Source organism: Triticum urartu, chromosome 7, assembly GCF_003073215.2.
Source record: "Triticum urartu cultivar G1812 chromosome 7, Tu2.1, whole genome shotgun sequence".
NCBI lineage: Eukaryota > Viridiplantae > Streptophyta > Magnoliopsida > Poales > Poaceae > Triticum > Triticum urartu.
Genome location: NC_053028.1, coordinates 268485248 through 268494344, shown reverse-complemented (window position 1 = coordinate 268494344; position 9097 = coordinate 268485248). Strand labels below are relative to the sequence as shown.

At 44.0% G+C, this 9097-nt stretch overlaps 1 pseudogene; it reads left to right on the top strand.

Annotated features, from left to right (window-relative positions):
• The first annotated feature begins 8314 nt into the window (after nucleotides 1-8314).
• Nucleotides 8315-8765, top strand: LOC125518751 (annotated as a pseudogene).
• The last annotated feature ends 332 nt before the right edge of the window (nucleotides 8766-9097 follow it).

The following is a 9097-nucleotide window of genomic DNA, read 5'->3' as shown; positions in this document are numbered from 1 at the left end:
GGGTGTTCGGGTAGCCGGACTATACCTTCTGCCGAACTCCTGGACTATGAAGATACAAAGATTGAAGACTTCGTCCCGTATCCGGATGGGACTTTCCTTGGCATGGAAGGCAAGCTTGGCGATGCGGATATTCAAGATCTCCTACCATTGTAACCAACTCTGTGTAACCCTAACCCTATCCAGTGTCTATATAAACCGGAGGGTTGTAGTCCGTAGGACATCAACTCCATATACAACAATCATACCATAGGCTAGCTTCTAGGGTTTAGCCTCCTTGATCTCGTGGTAGATCTACTCTTGTACTACCCATATCATCAATATTAATCAAGCAGGAGTAGGGTATTACCTCCATCGAGAGGGCCCGAACCTGGGTAAAAACATCGTGTCCCTTGTCTCCTGTTACCATCCGGCCTTGACGCACAGTTCGGGACCCCCTACCCGAGATCCGCCGGTTTTGACACCGACAATAAACAATAGGTTTGGTATACAGCATGGCATACTTTATAGAACCTATGGCTGAGGCATAGGGAATGACTTTCATTCTCTCTCTATCTTCTGTTGTGGTCGGGTTTTGAGTCTTACTCAACTTCGTACCTTACAACTCAAGCAAGAACTCCTTCTTTGATTGATCTATTTTGAACTCCTTCTTATCAAGGTATGTACTCATCAAAAGTATTATCAAGCGTCTTGATCTACTCTATAGATCTTGATGCCCAATATGTAAGCAGCTTCACCGAGGTCTTTCTTTGAAAAACTCCTTTCAAACACTCCTTTATGCTTTCCAGAAAATTCTACATCATTTCCGATCAACAATATGTCATTCACATATACTTATCAGAAAGGCTGTAGTGCTCCCACTCACTTTGTTGTAAATATAGGCTTCACCACAAATCTGTATAAAACCATATGCTTTGACCACCTTACAAAGTGTATATTTGAACTTCGAGATGCTTGCACCAGTCCATAGATGGATCACTAGAGTTTGCACACTTTGTTAGCACCTTTAGGATCGACAAAACCTTTTGGTTGCATCATATACAACTTTTCTTTAAGAAATGCATTAAGGAATGCAGTTTTGACATCCATTTGCCAGATTTCATAAAATGTGGCAATTGCTAACATGATTTGGGCAGACTTAAGCATCGCTACGAGTGAGAAAATCTCATCATAATCAACGCCTTGAACTTGTCAAAAACCTTTTTCGACAAGTCTAGCTTTGTAGATAGTAACACTACTATCAGTGTTCGTCTTCCTCTTGAAGATCCATTTATTCTCTATGGCTTGCCGATCATCAGGTAAGTCAACCAAAGTCCATACTTTGTTCTCATACATGGATCCTATCTCAGATTTCATGGCCTCAAGCCAATTCACGGAATCTGGGCTCATCATCGCTTCCTCATAGTTCATAGGTTCGTCATGGTCTAGTAACATGACTTCCAGAACAGGATTACGATACCACTCTGGTGCAGATTGTGCTCTAGTTGACCTACGATGTTTGGTAGTAACTTGATCTGAAGTTTCATGATTATTATCATTAGCTTCCTCTCTAGTTGGCGTAGGCATCACGAGAACGGTTTTCTGTGATGAGCTACTATCCAATCCGAGAGAAGGTACAATTACCTCATCAAGTTCTACTTTCCTCCCACTCACTTCTTTTGAGAGAAACTCCTTCTCTAGAAAGGATCCATTCTTAGCAAAAAATATCTTGCCTTCCAATGTGTGATAGAAGGTGTACCCAACAATTTCTTTTTGGGTATCCTAGGAATACGCACTTCTCCGATTTGGGTTTGAGCTTTATCAGGCTGAATCTTTTTCACATAAGCATCGCAACCCCGAACTTTAAGAAACGATAGCTTAGGTTTCTTGCCAAACCACAGTTCATACAGTGTCGTCTCAACGGATTTAGACGGTGCCCTATTTAACGTGAATGCATCTGTCTCTAGTGCATAACCCCAAAATGATAGTGGTAAATCAGTAAGAGACATCATAGATCGCACCATATCTAATAAAGTATGATTATGACGTTCGGACACACCATTACGCTGTGGTGTTCCAGGTGGCGTGAGTTGTGAAACTATTCCACATTGTTTTAAATAAAGACCAAACTCGCAACTGAAATATTCGCCTCCGCGATCAGGTGGTATAAACTTTATTTTCTTGTTATGATGATTCCCCACTTCACTCTGAAATTCTATGAACTTTTCAAATGTTTGAGACTTGTGTTTCATTAAGTAGATATACCCATATCTGCTCAAATCATCTGTGAAGGTCAGAAAATAACGATACCTGACACAAGCCTCCACACTCATTGGACCACATACATCGGTATGTATTATTTCCAATAAGTCAGTGGTTCGCTCATTGTTTCGGAGAACAGAGTTTTAGTCATCTTGCCCATGAGGCATGGTTCGCAAGTATCAATGATTTATAATCAAGTGATTCCAAAAGCCCATCTGCATGGAGTTTCTTCATGCGCTTTACTCCAATATGACCTAAACGACAGTGCCACAAATATGTTGCACTATCATTATCCACTTTACATCTTTTGGCATCAATATTATGAATATGTGTATCACTACGATCGATATTTAATAAACCATTTATATTGAGTGTATGACCATAAAAAATTTTATTCATGTAAACAGAACAACAATTATTCTTTGACTTAAATGAATAACCGTATTGCAATAAACATGATCCAATCATATTCATGCTCAATGCAAACACCAAATAACATTTATTTCAGGTTCAACACTAATCCCGAAGGTAAAGGGAGTGTGCGATGGTGATCTTATCAACCTTGGCATCACTTCCAACACACATCATCACCTCGCCCTTTACTAGTATCTATTCATTTTGCAACTCCTGTTTTGAGTTACAAATCTTAGCAACTGAACCAGTATCAAATACCCAGGGGCTACTATGAACACGAGTAAAGTACACATCAATAACATGTATATCAAATATACCTTTGTTCACTTTGCCATCCTTCTTATCCGCCAAGTTTTGGGGGCAGCTCCGCGTCTAGTGACCATTTCCTTTGCAGTAGAAGCACTCAGTTTTAGGTTTGGGCCTAGTTTTGGGCTTCTTCACGGGAGTGGCAACTTGCTTGCCATTCTTCTTGAAGTTCCCTTTCTTTCCCTTGCCCTTTTTCTTGAAACTAGTGGTCTTGTTAACCATCAACACTTTATGATATTTCTTGATTTCTACCTTCGCTGATTTCAACATCACTAAGAGCTTGGGAATCGTTTTCGTCATCCCTTGATCCCAAAGAATAATGAGCTAGGCGGCCGGCGGGCAAAGAAAGGGGGTGGGGCGTTTACTTGAAAATGACAACCGCCTGTTCCAGCAGCGGGGGCCTTGCACGAAAGCAAATACGTATTATAGTTCATCATGAAGTTCTAGTAACTTGGTGATAGTGACTAGACAACTCTGTCAATCACTAACTTATCTGGAAGATTAACTCCCACTTGATTCAAGCGATTGTAGTACCCAGACATTCTGAGCACATGCTCACTAGCTGAGCTATTCTCCTCCATCTTGTAGGCAAAGTACTTGTCAGAGGTCTCATACCTCTTAACACGAGCATGAGTCTAAAATACCAATTTCAGCTCTTGGAACATCTCATATGCTCTGTGGCGTTCAAAACATTTTTGAAGTCCCAGTTCTAAGCCGTAAAAGCATGGTGCATTAAACTATCAAGTAGTCATCATTTCGAGCTTGCCAAACGTTCATAACATCTGTATCTGCTCCTATAATAGGTCGGTCACCTAGCGGTGCATCAAGGACATAATTCTTCTGTGCAGCAATGAGGATAATCCTCAGATCACAGACCCAATCCGCATCATTGCTACTATCATCTTTCAACTTAGTTTTCTCTAGGAACATATCAAAAACATAGGGGAGCTACAACGCGAGCTATTGATCTACAACATAGATATGCAAATACTACCGGGACTAAGTTCATAATAAATTAAGTACAATTAATCATATTACTTAAGAACTCCCACTTAGATAGACATCCCTCGAGTCATCTAAATGATCATGTGATCCATCAACTAAACCATGTCCGATCATCACGTGAGATGGAGTAGTCATCAATGGTGAACATCTCTATGTTGATCATATCTACTATATGATCGACGTTCGACCTTTCATTCTCCAGTGTTCCGAGGCCATGTCTGTACATGCTAGGCTTGTCAAGTTTAACCCGAGTACTCCGCATGTGCAAAACTGTCTTGCACCCATTGTATGTGAACGTAGAGCCTATCACACCCGATCATCACGTGGTGTCTCAGCACGACGAACTGTCGCAACAGTGCATACTCAGGAAGAACACTTATACCTTGAAATTTTAGTAATGGATCATCTTATAATGCTACCACCGTACTAAGCAAAATAAGATGCATAAAAGATAAACATCACACGCAATCAAAATATGTGACAAGATATGGCCATCATCATCTTGTGCCTTTGATCTCCATCTCCAAAGCACTGTCATGATCTCAATCGTCACCGGCTTGACACCTTGATCTCCATCGTAACGTCGTTTCCGTCTCACCAACTATTGCTTCTACAACTATCGCTAACGCATAATGATAATGTAAAGCAATTACATGGCGTTTACATTTCATACAATAAAGCAACAACCATACGGCTCCTGCCAGTTGCCGATAACTTTTACAAAACATGATCGTCTCATACAATAACGTATATCACATCATGTCTTGACCATATCACATCACAACATGCCCTGCAAAAACAAGTTAGACGTCCTCTACTTTGTTGTTGCAAGTTCTACGTGGCTGCTACATGCTTCTAGTAAGAACCGTTCTTACCTACGCATCAAAACCAGAACGGTGTCTCGTCAAGTTTGCTGTTTTAACCTTCAACAAGGACTGGCCATAGTTAAATTCGATTCAACTAAAGTTGGAGAAACAGACACCAGCTAGCCACCTTTATGCAAAACTAGTTGCATGTCTGTCGGTGGAACCGCTCTCATGAACGTGGTCATGTAAGGTTGGTCTGGGCCGCTTCATCCAACAATACCTCTGAATCAAAATAAGACATTGGTGGTAAGCAGTATGACGATCACCGTCCACAACTCTTTGTGTTCTACTCATACATATCATCTACGCATAGACCTGGCTTGGATGCCACTGTTGGGAAACGTAGCATGCAATTTCAAAAATTTCCTACGCTCACGCAAGATCTATCTAGAAGATGCATAGCAACGAGAGGGGGAGAGTGTGTCCACGTACCCTCGTATACTAAAAGAGGAAGCGTTGGACAATGTGGTTGATGTAGTCAAACTTCTTCTCGTTCCGACTGATCAAGCACCGAACGTAGGACACCTCCGAATTCCGCACATGTTCAGCTCAATGATGTCCCTCGAACTCTTGATCCAGCAAAGTGTCGAGGAAGAGTTCCATCAGCACGACGGCATGGTGACAGTGATGGTGAAGTGATCCGCGCAGGGCTTCGCCTAAGCACTACGTGAATATGACCGGAGGCGTAAAATGTGGAGGGAGGGGGGCGCCGCACACGGCTAACAATGTTTGGTGTGTGTTCTAGCGGTGGCCCCCTTCATATATATAGGTTGGAGGGGAGGAGAGGCAGCCAAGGGGCGCCCCAAGTAGGATTCTCCTACTTGGGCACCTCCCATTTCGGCCTCCCCCTTTCCTATTCCTATTCGGAGTAGGAAGGGAAGAGGGGGAAGGGGGAATCCTATTCCCTTTTTCCTTTCATCATTCCCCTTTCCTTCTCCAATTTTGCTAACCCATATGGGGGGGCGCACCAGCCCCTTTGTGGCTGGTGTGTTCCCCTCTTGGCCCATAAGGCCCATATAGTTTGCCGGGGGTAGCCTGAAACCCCTTCCGGTGACCCGATACGTATCCGGTAACCCCAGAACACTTCTGGTGTCCGAATACTATCGTCCTATATATGAATCTTTACCTCTCGATCATTTTGAGACTCCTCTTCATGTCCGTGATCTCATCCGGGACTCCGAACAACATTCGGTCACCAAATCACATAACTCATATAATAGAAATCGTCATCAAATGTTAAGCGTGCGGACCCTATGGGTTCGAGAACTATGTAGACATGACCGAGACACCTCTTCGGTAAATAACCAATAGCGGAACCTGGATGCTCATATTGGCTCCCACATATTCTACGAAGATCTTTATTGTTCAAACCGTTATGACAACATACGTTATTCCCTTTGTCATCGGTATGTTACTTGACCGAGATTCGATCGTCGGTATCTTCATACCTAGTTCAATCTCGCTACCGGCAAGTCTCTTTACTCGTTCTGTAATGTGATGACCCACAAGTATAGGGGATCTATCATAGTCCTTTTGATAAGTAAGAGTGTCGAACCCAACGAGGAGCAGAAGGGAATGACAAGCGGTTTTCAGTATGGTATTCTCTGCAAGCACTGAAAATATCGGTAATAGATAGTTTTGTGATAAGGTAATTCGTAATGGGTAACAAGTAACAAAAGTAAACAAGGTGCAGCAAGGTGGCCCAATCCTTTTTGTAGCAAAGGATAAGCCTGGACAAACCCTTATATAAAGGAAAGCGCTCCCGAGGACACATGGGAATTATCGTCAAGCTAGTTTTCATCATGCTCATATGATTCACGTCTGTTACTTTGATAATTTGATATGTGGGTGGACCAGTGCTTGGGTACTGCCCTTCCTTGGACAAGCATCCCACTTGTGATTAACCCCCTTCACAAGCATCCGCAACTACGAAAGAAGAATTAAGGTAAACCTAACCATAGCATGAAACATATGGATCCAAATCAGCCCCTTATGAAGCAACGCATAAACTAGGGTTTAAGCTTCTGTCACTCTAGCAACCCATCATCTACTTATTACTTCCCAATGCCTTCCCTTAGGCCTAAACAATGGTGAAGTGTCATGTAGTCGACGTTCACATAACACCGCTAGAGGAAAGACAACATACAGCTCATCAAAATATCAAACGAATACCAAATTCACATGACTACTTATAGCAAGACTTCTCCCATGTCCTCAGGAACAAATATAACTACTCACAAATCATATTCATGTTCATAATCAGAGGGGTATTAATGTGCATAAATGATCTGAACATATAATTTTCCACCGAATAAACCAACTAGCATCAACTACAAGGAATAATCAACACTTCTAGCAACCCACAAGTACCAATCTAAGGTTTTGAGACAAAGATCGGATACAAGAGATGAAGTAGGATTTGAGAGGAGATGGTGCTGGTGACGATGTTGATGGAGATTGACCCCCTCCCGATGAAAGGATCGATGGTGATGACGATGGTGATGATTTCCCCCTCCCGGAGGGATGTTTGCCCGGCAGAATAGCTCCGCCAGAGGCCTAGGTTGGTTCCGCCAAGAGACGGCAGCGCGTCATCCCGAAATCTTCCTTCTGATTTTTTTCAGGGTGAAAGACACCTTATACCAGAAGATGGGCATCGGGGGGCTTCCAGGTGGCCCACGAGGCAGGGGGTAGGGCGCGCCCTCCACCCTCGTGGACGGTGGGTGGCCCCCTCTAGTGCTTTCTCCACCCAATATTTTTAATATATTCCAAAACTGAATTTCATGGAGTTTCAGGACTTTTGGAGTTGTGCAGAATAGGCCCCTAATACCTGCTCCTTTTCCATCCCAGAATTCCAACTGCCGGCATTCTCCCTCTTCATGTGAACCTTGTAAAATAAGAGAGAAAAGGCATAAGTATTGTGACATAATGTGTAATAACAGCCCATAATGCAATAAATATCGATATAAAAGCATGATGCAAAATGGACGTATCAACTCCCCCAAGCTTAGACCTTGCTTGTCCTCAAGCAAAAGCCGATATCGAAATATATGTCCACATGTTTAGAGATAGTGGTGTCGATAAAATAAAATACGGACATGAGGGCATCATGATCATTCTTAGAATAGCAATATATATATATACATACATCTGGGCTATTCTGTTACGTGTAACAGAATATTATTCTGTTATCCTTTTTGAACTGACAGTTTCAGGCGGTTGTACTGATAGTTTTAAACTCGTCGAACTGATCATATGACTCCTCATCTCATCTAACTGACGTACGCCTCCTCATCTACCCGTACATGGAGAACAACAGCCTGGACCACAGGCTCCACGAGCGCGTGGATGCCAGCAACCCCCTACCCTGGATGGCGCAACTGCGGATCGTGTAGGGCGCGTCGAGCGGGCTGGCGCACCGGCACGGCGGCGACGCGCGGATGATACACCGAGACGTGATGTCGAGCGACATCCTGCTGGACACGGAGATGGAGGCGCGGATCGGGGACTTCGGGCTGGCGCGCGGGAGCGACGACATGCACGTGACGACGGACATGGTGGGCACGCTGGGTACATCCCGCCGGAGTAGGGGCACTCACCGGCGGCGACGTACTGGGCGACATGTACAGCATGGGGGTGGTTCTGGTGGAGTTGGTGACGGGGCGGCGTCCCGTGGATATGGCGGTGCGGCTCGGCACGCGGGACGTGATGCCGTGGGTGGTGCGGCTGCAGCGGGAGGGGCGGGGCCACAAGGCCGTGGACGCCGCTGTGTCGGGGCGGCACTCGGAGGAGGCGGCGAGGGTGCTGGAGCTGGCGTGCACTTGCGTCAGTGACGACCCCAAGGCAAGGCCCACGGCGCAGCAGCTCATCGAGCGGCTTGACACCATCGCCACAGTCGCCGCAGCCCCGGAGATTCGCTCCGCCACGGTAGATAACTGAAGCTTGTGTTGATGACTGAATCGATACTACAGTAGCTAGCTGTGACAGTAATATCTCATACATTTTGACAAGAGTTGATTCGCGTATAAAGATTGAATGGATGATGATTAACTCAGCAGGATTGCTAAGTTTTTCACCGTGCGGATTTAAAAAGTGCATGGCCGTTTAACTATTTTTAGAGTAATCTTTTTTCAATACCATTTTTGTCCATCGAACTATTTTACCTAAAGAGTTTGAACTTTTCTATAGTCAGACCTTGGACTGATTGATGACTTTTTTGTTTTTTTCCTTTATATTTTTTATCGTACAATTTGTCAAATGTCATCATCTCC